Raw genomic sequence first — 12368 nt, 5'->3', positions numbered from 1 at the left:
AGATCCCCAAGGAAAAGAAATGCAAAAAGGTAAAACGGTTGTCTGAGGAGGCCTTACAAATAGCTATGAAAAGAAGAGAAGTGAAAGGCAAAGGAGAAAAGGAAAGATACAAGCATCAGAATGCAGAGTGCCAAAAAATAGCAAGGAGAGATAAGAAAGCCTTCCTTAGGGATCAATGCAAAGAAATAGAGGAAAACAACAGAATGGGAAGGACTAGAGGTCTCTTCAAGAAAATTAGAGATAACAAGGGAACATTTCATGCAAGGATGGGCTCAATAAAGGACAGAAATGGCATGGACCTAACAGAAACAGAAGATAATAAGAAGAAATGGCAAGAATACACAGAAGAACTATTCAAAAAAGTTCTTCATGACCCAGATAATCATAATGGTATAATCACTCACATAGAGCCAGACATCCTGGAATGTGAAGTCAAGTGGGCCTTAGGAAGCATCACTATGAATAAACCTAGTGGAGGTGATGGCATTCCAGTTGAGCTATTTCAAATCCTGAAAGATGATGCTGTGAAAGTGCTGCACTCAATATGCTAGCAAATCTGGAAAACTCAGCAGTGTTCATGGGACTGGAAAAGGTCAGTTTTCATTTCAATCCCAAAGAAAGGCAATGCCAAAGAATGCTCAAGCTATCACACAATTGCACTCATCTCACATGCTAGTAAAGTAATGCTCAAAATTTTCCAAGCCAGGCTTCAGCATTACATGATCTGTGAACTTCCAGATGTTCAAACTGGTTTTAGAAAAGGCAGAGGAACCAGAAATCAAACTGCCGATATCTGCTGGATCATTGAAAAAGCAAGAGAGTTCCAGAAAAACTTTTACTTCTGCTTTATTCATATGACAAAGTCTTTGTGTGGATCACAACAAACTCTGGAAAATTCTGAAAGTGATGGGAATATCAGACATCCTGACTTGCCTCCTGAGAAATCTGTATGCAGGTCAAGAAGCAACAGTTAGAACTGGACATGGAACAACAGACTTTCCCAATTTCCCAAATTGGGAAAGGAGGATGTCAAGGCTGTTTATTGTCACCCTGCTTATTTAATTTATATGCAGAGTACATCATGAGAAATGCTGGGCTGGAAGAAGCACAAGTTGGAAACAAGATTGCTGGTAGAAATATCAATAACCTCAGAAATGCAGATGTCACCACCCTTATGGCAAAAAGCAAAGAACTAAATAGCCTATTGATGAAAGTGAAAGAGGAGAGTGAAAAAGTTAGTTTAAAACTCAACATTCAGAAAATGGAGAAAATGGCATCTGGTCCCATCACTTCATGGGAAATAGATGGGGAAAGAGTGGAAATGGTGAGAGACTGTGTTTTCATTTTTCTGGGCTCTAAAATCACTGAAGATGGTGATTGCAGCCATGAAATTAAAAGAAGCTTACTCCTTGGGAGAAAAGTTATAATCAACCTAGACAGCTTATTAAAAAGCAGAGACATTACTTTGCCAACAAAGGTCTATCTAGTCAAAGCTAACAAAGGTTCAGATGGTTGACAGCATCACTAACTCAATGGACTTGAGTTTGAGTAAACTCAGGGAGTTGGTGATGGACAGGGAGGCCTGGAATGCTGCAGTCCATGGTGTTGCAGAGTCGGATCAGATGGAGCGACTGAACTGAACTCAACTGAAGTCAGTTCTCTGTAGAGAACAGGATCCACTTTAGTAATATGAGAAAGAACAGGCTGGTTGTGTTTATTAAAAGTCAATTATATAATATGCCATTTTATATATTATTTAAAAAATAAAGATAGATCACACTGCACGGCCCTGTGATTCACCAACAAAACTGCTGTATTTGTTTCTACGTACCATATTCTTAACTTATGTAGTCATCATTACCACTAATAATTTATTTGAATTACACAAGTAGATAAATATTTATTCATACTGTACCTTTAGTTCCCTCGTTCCTTACTTAAAATATTATGTGTTTATATGTAAATAACATATGTAAATACAAATTTCACCAAATTATAATTTTAGATAAGATGTAAATTTTCAGGCTAATAAATGGATAAACTTTAAGGTAAACATTAATATAATTCTAATTATTTCCCAATATTTATTATATGCTTACAGTTATAAGTAAAAAATAAACTAAAATGTTCTTTTTTATAGAAGCCATTAGACGTTTACAAGATTGTAGTTTGTATTTAATAGATTCTATAGTGATTCTCTTTGACAGATGAAAAACTAGTCTCAAGGGTAAAAAACACAAAAACTTGTTTACATTATTTCAAATATTTTATTTTTAACTTCTGTTAATTCAATTAGATTTTAACATAGTTTTTATTTTCTAAAGAAATCATCTCTTATTAATACTTTTCATTCTCTCACTCATTGCAAGTGCCTTTTTTTTCTTCATGAACATTGCTGTAATAGTTGCTTCAAAGCCCTTGTTTGCTAATTCCAACATTTGGATCATCTGGAATTGATGCTGTGTTGGTTTGTTTCTTTTGAAAAATAGGTCACATTCTTATGATTCTTTGCTGTAGAATAAAATACAGTGTTATGTTGTTTTGTGCCCTGTTCATTGGAATATTACACTGTGAAGACTCCGTATAAAAAATTCTGTTATTTTCCTGTGACACCGATTTTTGTAGCTCATATTGTTTATAGCATGTACTTAACTTGGTTGGATTCAAACTGTTAAGTTCTCATGCAGCAACTCAACTCAATTCAGTTCTTTATCTCCTAAGGTGTATTCTTTGCTGTCTGTCCCATTCATCTGTGGTTCAGGGATCAGCAGGGATATAGACCACGTTTATGTGCAGAATTAGATTCTTTCCTCAATTTCAAGAGGTCCTTCAAACTGTTTTCCAGTTTATCAGGCCAAAAAGACAGTCAGTTTTTGTAGTAATGGTTGTATTTAAAAAGACTTCATTGTGTTTAAAATGAGTCACAAGATCCAACATGACAACGTTGACAAATCCACAGTTTATTCTAGGACCAGGCAACTCCACTAAAGTAAGGAAATGAACGAAAGCCAAAGCCTGCCACAATAGCAAAGAATCCAAAATTTGGAAAGGTCAGACTAAAACTCCAACTATCCTCCCTCTATAAGGAAAAAAAGTCTTATGTACACAAAACTTCTTAGAAGTAGAGAGCCCAAAATGAAGTCTCAGTTGGGGTTTAAACTTTTTGATCACATAGGCACATTATTCTGTATCTAGATATTACCAGGAGCCATCACAAAGAAAAAGGAAATCTAACCAAATGCAGAAATAATTTACTTAATATTATTCCATAAAGATGAAATAGAAAATATAAGTGATCAAAATATCAAATTATTGACCCTGCTTTAAAATGTTTTATCTTATCAAAATGAATGGGGTGTTTTGCAAATGCATCTTAGAGCTCAATTAGTCCATGTTCCCTTAATCTTTGATGTGATACATTTTAATGAATGATTAAAACACAATAGAAGTGTATTTTTAAAAATAAATTTGACAACTACTATTGCTTATTTAACTTATATGCAGAATATACCATGCAAAATGCTGGGCTGGGTGAAGACAAGCTGGAATCAAAATTGTTGGGAGAAATATAAAAAACCTCAGATATGCAGATAACACCATTCTTATGGCAGAAAGTGAGAAGAACTAAAAAGCCTCTTGAAGAAAGTAAAAGAAGAGAGTGAAAGAGTTGGCCTAAAGCTCAACATTCAGAAAACAAAGATCATTGCATCTGGTTCCATCACTTCCTGGCAAATACATGGGGAAACAGTGGAAACAGTGGCTGACTTTATTTTGGGGGGCTACAAAATCACTGCAGATGGTGCCTGAAATCATGATATTAAAAGACACTTACTTCTTGGAAGGAAAGTTATGACCAATCTAGACAGCATATTAAAAAGCAGAGACATTACTTTGCCAACAAAGGTCTGTCTAGTCAAGGCTATGGTTTTTCCAGTAGTCATGCATGGATGTGAGAGTTGGACTCTAAATAAAGCTGAGTGCCAGCGCATTGATGCTTTTGAACTGTGCTGTTGGAGAAGACTCTTGAGAATCCCTTGGACTGCAAGGAGATCCAACCAGTCCCTCCTAAAGGAGATCAGTCCTAGGTGTTCATTGGAAGGACTGATGCTGAAGCTGAAACTCCAATACTTTGGCCACATGATGTGAAGAGGTGACTCATTGGAAAAGACCCTGATGCTGGGAAAGATTGAAGGCAGTAGGAGATGGAGATGACAGAGGATGAGATGGTTGGATGGCATCACTGACTCAAGGGACATGAGTTTGGGTAAACTCTGGAAGTTGGTGATGGACAGGGAGGCCTGGCTTGGGGCAGTAGCAAAGAATCACACACGACTGAGTGACTGAACTGAACTGATTCTAAAATATAGGTTTTTATACTTTGGTTAATAAAAAATCATTTTATAGAAAGTCAGTGTAGTGTTATTGACTTTGTAAAAGTCAATTGTAAATTGACAATTGTAAAATTGTAATTTTACAATTATTGTACATCTATAACCATTCATTCTCATCTCCCACTATTCAAAACAAACAAGTAAAAGACCAATAATGTGGCTTAACATTAAAGAAGAAAAGAGAGGCATAATATGCAATTACTTTGTCTACAATTGGTTAATAGGAACTTAGAACTGTTATAGGTAGTGTTAAACAATTCCTATATATTGTCCAATATAATTCTCAAATGTCCAATATGTAAGTAGCATTATTCTTATTTTATAAGTGAGAAAACTGAGGCAATATAGATTTAATAGCTTTTTCTACTAAATTTCATCTAGTTAGCATTAGGGTCACAATGAACGCCAAAGACTAGGAACGGAATTCAAAAATAAAAATAAAAAACAAATCCTAAAGTTAAAAAAAAAAAGGATTAACTTCTGCTCTCTTTACTAATGAATCACGATAGAAAGAAATGTCCATTTTCCATCATGGACATGCTAAATTCACAAGCACTTTATTAATACATTTGTTGCCTGTAGAAAATGGTAAGTGTCCATAATGCTAAACCACAATATATATAAACTATCACCATTATTGGATTTATAACTTGGGTTAAAATGTTGACATGTTCGAAAGTTATAAACATCAATAATTGTGTTGCAAGAAGATAATTACTGAGTGAGCAGCAATATTTCCATGTGGTCAAGGGTACTGGGAGAAGGTCAGAAGACCAGTATATAATACCTGCAACATAGGATGGGCTGGATGCTATATTCAGTTCAGTTCAATTCAGTCACTCAGTCGTGTCCGACTCTGGGCTGCAGTACGTCAGGCTTCCCTGTCCATTACCAACTCCTGGAGCTTGTTCAAACTCATGTCCATCAAGTCTGTGATGCCATCCAATCATCTCTTCCTCTGTCATCCCCTTCTTCTGATTCAATCTTTCCCAGCAGCAGGGTCTTTTCCATGAGTCAGTTCTTCACATCAGTTGGACAAAATATTGGAGCCTCAGCTTCAGCATCAGTCTTTCCAACGGATATTTAGGACTTATTGGGATTGACAGGTTTGATCTCCTTGCAGTCCAAGGGATGCTAAAGAGTCTTCTCCAACACCAAAGTCCAAAAGCATCAATTCTTCAGTGCTCAGCCTTCTTTGTGGTCCAACTCTCACAACCATAGTTTTGACTAGACAGACATTTGTTGGCAAAGTAACGTCTCTGCTTTTTAATATGCAGTTTAGGTTGGACACAGCTTTTCTTCTGAGGGTCAAATGTCTTTTAATTTCATCATTGCAGTCACCATCTGTGGTGATTTTGGAGCCCAAGAAAATAAATCAGCCACTGTTTCCACTGTTTCCCCATCTATTTGCCATGAAGTGACGGGAACGGATGTCATGATCTTTGTATTTTGAATGTTGAGCTTTAAGCCAACTTTTTCACTTTCCTCTTTCACTTTCATAAAGAGGCTCTTTAGTTCTTCAATTTCTGCCATAAGAGTGTTGTCATCTGCATATCTGAGGTTATTGACATTTCTCCCAGCAATCTTGATTCCAGCTTGTGCTACACCCATCCCAGTGTTTCTCATGATATACTCCGCATATAAGTTAAATAAGCAGTGTGACAATATGGAGCCTTGATGTACTCCTTTCCCAATTTGGAACCAGTCTGTTGCTCCGTATCCAGTTCTAAATGTTGCTTACTGACCTGCATACAGATTTCTCAAGAAGCAGGTCAGGTGGTCTGGTATTCCCATCACTTTTAGAATTTTCCACAGTTTATTGTAATCCACACAGTCAAAGATATGTATAGTCAAGGCTACAGTTTTTCCAGTAGTCATGTATGGATGTGAGAGTTGGACTATAAAGAAAGTTGAACACCAAAGAATTGATGCTTTTGAACTGTGCTGTTGGAGAAGACTCTTGAGAGTCCTTTGGATAGCAAGAAGATTCAACCAGTCCATCCTAAAGGAAATCAGTCTTGAATATTCATTGGAAGGACTAGATGTTGAAGCTGAAACTCCAATAATTTGGCCACCTGATGCAAAGAACTGACTCATTTGAAAAGATCCTGATGCTGGGAAAGATTGAGGGCAGGAGGAGAAGGGGGTGACAGAGGATGAGATGTTTGGATGGCATCACTGACTCAATGGACATGAGTTTGGGTAAACTCCGAGAGTTAGTGATGGACAAAGAGGCTGGTGGGCTGCGGTTCACGGGGTAGCAAAGAGTTGGACATGACTGTGTGACTGAACTGAATTGAACACAATCAAAAGCTTTGGCTAGTCAATAAAGAAGAAATAGATGTTTTTCTGGAACTCTCTTGCTTTTTTGATGATCCAGCAGATTTTGGAAATTTGATTTCTGGTTCCTCTGCCTTTTCTAAAGCCAGCTTGAACATTTGGAAGTTCACAGTTCATGTATTGATGAAGCCTGGCTTTGAGAATTTTGAGCATTACTTTACTAGCGTGTGAGATGACTGCAATTGTACAGTAGTCTGAACATTCTTTGGCATTGCCTTTCTTGGGGATTGGAATGAAAACTGACCTTTTCCAGTCTTGTGGCCACTGCTGAGTTTTCCAAATTTGCTGGCATATTGAGTGCAGCATTTTCACAGCCTCATCTTTCAGGACTTGAAATAGCTCAACTGGAATTCCATCACCTCCACTAGGTTTATTCATAGTGATGCTTCCTAAGGACCACTTGACTTCACATTCCAGGATGTCTGGCTCTATGTGAATAATCACACCATTGTGATTATCTGGGTCATGAAGATCTTTTTTGTAGAGTTCTTCAGTGTATTATGGCCACCTCTTCTTAATATCTTCTGCTTCTGTTAGGTCCATACCATTTCTGTGCTTTATTGAGCCCATCTTTGCATGAAATGTTCCCTTGGTATCTCTAATTTTCTTGAAGAGATCTCTAGTCTTTCCCATTCTATTATTTCCCTCTATTTTTTTTACACTGATCACTGAGGAAGGGTTTCTTATCCCTCCTTGCTATTCTTTGGAACTCAGCATTCAAATGGGTATATCTTCCTTTTCTCCTTTGCTTTTTGCTTCTCTTTTTTTCTCACCTATTTGTAAGGCCTCCTCAGACAGCCATTTTGCTTTTTTGCTTTTTCTTGGGGATGGCCTTGATCCCTGTCTCCTATACAATGTCACGAACGTCCATCCATAGTCCATCAGGTACTCTGTCTATCAGATCTGGTCCATTAAATCTATTTCTCACTTCCACTGTCTAATCATAAGGGGTTTTATTTAGGTCATACCTGAACGGTTTTGTGGTTTTCCCTACTTTCTTAAATTTAAGTCTGAATTTGGCAATAAGGAGTTCATGATCCAAGCCACAGTCAGCTCCTGGTCTTGTTTTTGCTGACTGTATAGAGCCTCCTTATCTTTGCTGCAAAAAATATAATCAATCTGATTTTGGTGTTGACTATCTGGTGATATCTATGTGTACAGTCTTCTCTTGTGTTGTTGGAAGAGGGTCTTTGCTATGACCAGTGCATTCTCTTGGCAAAACTCTATTAGCCTTTACCCTACTTCATCTGTACTTTAAGGGCAAATTTGCCTGTTACTCCAAGTGTTTCTTGACTTCCTACTTTTGCATTTCTGTCCCCTATAATGAGAAAGACATCTTTTTTTGGTATTGTTTCTAAAAGGTCTTGTAGGTCTTCATAGAACCATTCAACTTCAGCTTCTTCAGCATTCCTATTCAGAGCATAGACTTGGATTACCATAATGTTGAATGGTTTGCCTTGGAAACGAACAGAGATCATTCTGTCATTTTTGAGATTGCATCCAAGTACTGTATTTCAGACTCTTTGATTGACTACGATGGCTACTCCATTTCTTCTAAGGTATTCCTGCTCACAATAGTAGATATAATGATCATCTGAGTTAAGTTCACCCATTCAAGTCCATTTTAGTTCACTGATTCCTAGAATGTCGATGTTCATTCTTGCCATCTCCTGTTTGACCACTTCCAATTTGCCTTGATTCATGGGCCTAACATTCCAGGTTCCTATCCAATATTGCTCTTTACAGCATCAGACCTTGCTTCTGTCACCAGTCACATCCATAACTGGGTGTTGTTTTTTCTTTGGCTATGTCCTTTTTTTCTTTCTGGAGTTATTTCTCCACTGATCTTTAGTAGCATATTAGGCACCTACCCACCTGGGGAGTTTATCTTTCAGTGTCCTATCTTTTTGCCTTTTCATACTTTCACGGGGTTATCAAGGCAAGAATACTGAAGTAGTTTGCCAGTCCCTTCTCCAGTGGACCACATTCTGTCAGACCTCTCCACCATGACGTGCCCATCCTGAGTGGCCCTATGAGTATGGCTTAGTTTCACTGAGTTAGACAAGGCTGTGGTCCATGTGTAGATCGGCTAGTTTTCTGTGACTGTGGTTTCAGTCCCTCTACCCTCTGATGCCCTCTCTCAGTGCCTACTGTCTTAGTGGGGTTTCTCTTACCTTGGACGTGGTGTATCTCCTCACCACCACCGTTCCTGACCTTGGACATAGGGTATCTCCTCTCGGCCGCTTGCTACTCCAGTGCTGAACTGACAGGACTTTATCAAGCACAACAGTCCTATGGTCTTTTTGATAGCTTTCCTATCTTCACCAAGTCTCTGGGAATTTTCTGTGATGCAGGAGGGCTCCCCGGCTCCTAAGCCCTGAAACCTCTTCCCTTGCTCTCTCTCCCTCAGCCTATGCCAGGAGCTCGTGTGGCCAGCCACTCTTGATCCGAACAGAGAGGGAACAGGGTGAATAAGAATAATGGCTACTCCTACAGTGACCTAGAGAGATAGCTTCTGCATGTTGTAAGTGAACAAAGGGTCATTATTTGGCCCGACAATGATAAGACATCTGTTGGGCTCATAAAGAATCGATCAGGTCATGATAGTGGCAAAGAACCTGCCTGCCAATGCAGGTAGATGTAAAGATAGGAGGGTTTGATCCCTGGATTGGGAGTACCCCTGGGGAAAGCACAGCAACCCACTCCAGTATTCTTGCCTGGAGAGTCTCATGGACAGAGGACCCTGGCAGGCTACAGTCCATGGGTTGCAAAGACTTGGACACAACTGAGCCATGAACATTTATGTACTTAAAAAGTATTAATACAAATATACAAAAATAATTTATTCTTCTTAGTAATTAACAGAAAACTTAAAGTTAACATTTTGAATAAATGACAATTTTTTCTGTAACAGAAGGGAATATATCAAGGTGAAAATCTAATTCCCTGTATAACATTTTACCTTGCTTTTACCTTGCAGTTAAAAAAAAAAAAGCTGAAAATTATCTCTATCCACTTTGAGATTTTGTGAAATTGCTTCACACTGTTCTAGGATATAGTTTCCCTATCATGTAGATTTGTTTTTAAAATCATTAGCTATGCTTTTAAAAATATTTTCAACTATCTAGTACTCTTTAAATTTCTTTGAAAAATAATATACCTTAAAAATGAAATTGGGCTTCCTAGGTGGTGCTAATGGTAAAGGATCTGCTTGCCAATGTAGGATATGTAAGAGACATGGGTTTGATCCCTAGGTCAGGAAGATCTATTTGAGGAGGTCATGGCAACCCACCCCAATATTCTTGCCTGGAGAATCCCATAGACAGAGGAGGCTGGAAGGCTTAAGTCCATAGGGTTGCCAAGCGTCAGACACAACTGAAATGCCTTAACATGCAAAAATGAAATTAGAACTCCAAAAGATGTATTGCCTCAATATATGAATTTTACTCTGGGGAATGAATCCAAGACAAACAAATGCCATGGAAGATGCTTTTGGTTAGAAAAAAATGCATCCTTGGTGCTGTACTTTTCTTCAGACTAAGGACATATATTCTCGAGAATAGACCTGTGCGATCTATCTAGAGAAGAAGCTGTGAAATTGTTCAATAGTTAAGAAAGATTTATGATAATGAAATATTGACAATTCTGCACTTAGAACAGACTGAAAGCTACTTGATAAAATTTACTTTTTTAGTATAAATTATATGAGTGCATCTTTAAACATATCTATAATAAATAAATATTCAAGATCATATGTTTATCTTTTGAAGATCAAAACAAATAAAATATTTAGACTGATTTATTTTCTATATTCTACTTTTTTGATTGAGTACACTTAATATTTAAATTTCTCTTGGTTCATCAGAGACACAATTACAAGAAAGTTTGTTTGTCTTTAGTTAAGCTAATAATGATCTCAAGGGATCTTGAGAGGAAATCCAGGGCCTAAATTGCCCCACTGAGGCTTTTAAAAAAATGCATTATGCAGGATGAATGCAAACATGTTTACCAATCATTTATATCCAAACATACAATAGGTTCAGAAGGGATTTGAACATGAAGAATACATATTTGCCTTTAATAAATTTATATAGTATTTTAAATGATATAAGATTTCAACATAGGCAGAAAACAATGCACAAAATATTATTCCATGAAATCATAAATGAGCAATAACTATAGTTGAGAATAAGGAAAGAAAATTTAGGCATCAAAATTATGCTAATGAATGGATTGTCATGATAAAAAATTAGAGAGTAGGCATATCAGAAGAAAAATAAAAAACATATGATGAACTTAAATCATGGAATGAGGACATGAGGAATACTTTTAAATAGAAGAAATTATATAGAGTTGATATATAGAGGATTCAAATAGTAAAAGGTCATGGAAGTCAGTAAAGATATTTGAAAGATGAAGCATAAGTCAATAATGTTTAATGCTATAGAGGATTCTAGAAAAATGGAGTCTGGAAATGGGCACTTTAATGGTTAGATAAAGTTTAGGAATCTTCAACACTAATTAAGGTGTTTGCAACACATCAAATATTACTTAGAAATGGGAAAGTAAAAATATAAGAGATTGATGAATTTTATTTCTGAATTTAATATCATCACCATCATCACCCTGACAAGCTATAATTTAACATAAAGACAGTAACGGTACCATACTAGTAGGTTTATTGTGAGAATTATGCAGAAAATTGAGATAACAAGAAAAATACGTGCCGTGGTTGATAAATATCAATGACACTGTTACTGAGTGACACATTTTCTATCCTGACAATGGCATTTTAAAAGTTAGGCTTTGTAAAAATTATAGGTATTTTTTATCCAAAATGTCAAGGGTGATACAGTTCTTTGGAAAATCTTTTGTAACCTATAATTGCCTTAAAAGGATAATAATACTTTTTTGTATGTGTTCCTGCTGTTTACACATATATTTATAGTTTTTTTTTTTAATTTTTGAAGGAGATTTTTGTAGGCTTTTAATTATGAGATGGAGAGTTTGAGGATCTGTGACTGTAAACAAATACAAAAAAGCAAATAACAACATGAGATCTCTAAAAGGGAAAGGGAACACGGGGTGAAGGAAGAGTTCATTTTGTGAGCTGACAAGGAGGCGGCAGATTCCATTTACTTTGGACAAAAAGAAAAAGGAAAACTCGTTTCCAATATTTCCCTAGATTTGTTTTTTTTTCTTCTACACAGCCTCTTATTTCTCTGCCATTTCACATAACCACTTTTTAAAATAAGTCCATAGTTCAATCACAGTCATTACCATACTTCTTTTCCTACAACTCTCAGCAGATATACTTGCCTTTTATTTCTCACAAAACTAAATTTCCTAGCAATAAAAACTAGTAATAGTCAGCTATTATTACATAAAAAACCACCTCCAAAACACAGTAGCTGGGAGTAGTAAATATTTATTCTTTGGCTCACAGGTTTACAGGTCCGCTAGACTGACTCTTACAATTAATTGGAATGGCTTAATGTAGTCTCCCCATGGAAAAGAAATGCAAAAAAGCAAAATGGCTGTCTGGGGAGGCCTTAAAAATAGCTGTGAAAAGAAGAGAAGCGAAAAGCAAAGGAGAAAAGGAAAGACACTAGCATCTGAATGCAGAGTTCCAAAGAA

Source organism: Bison bison, unplaced genomic scaffold (genome assembly GCF_000754665.1).
Source record: "Bison bison bison isolate TAMUID 2011002044 unplaced genomic scaffold, Bison_UMD1.0 scf7180017864263, whole genome shotgun sequence".
Lineage (NCBI taxonomy): Eukaryota > Metazoa > Chordata > Mammalia > Artiodactyla > Bovidae > Bison > Bison bison.
This window is presented reverse-complemented; position numbering follows the sequence as displayed.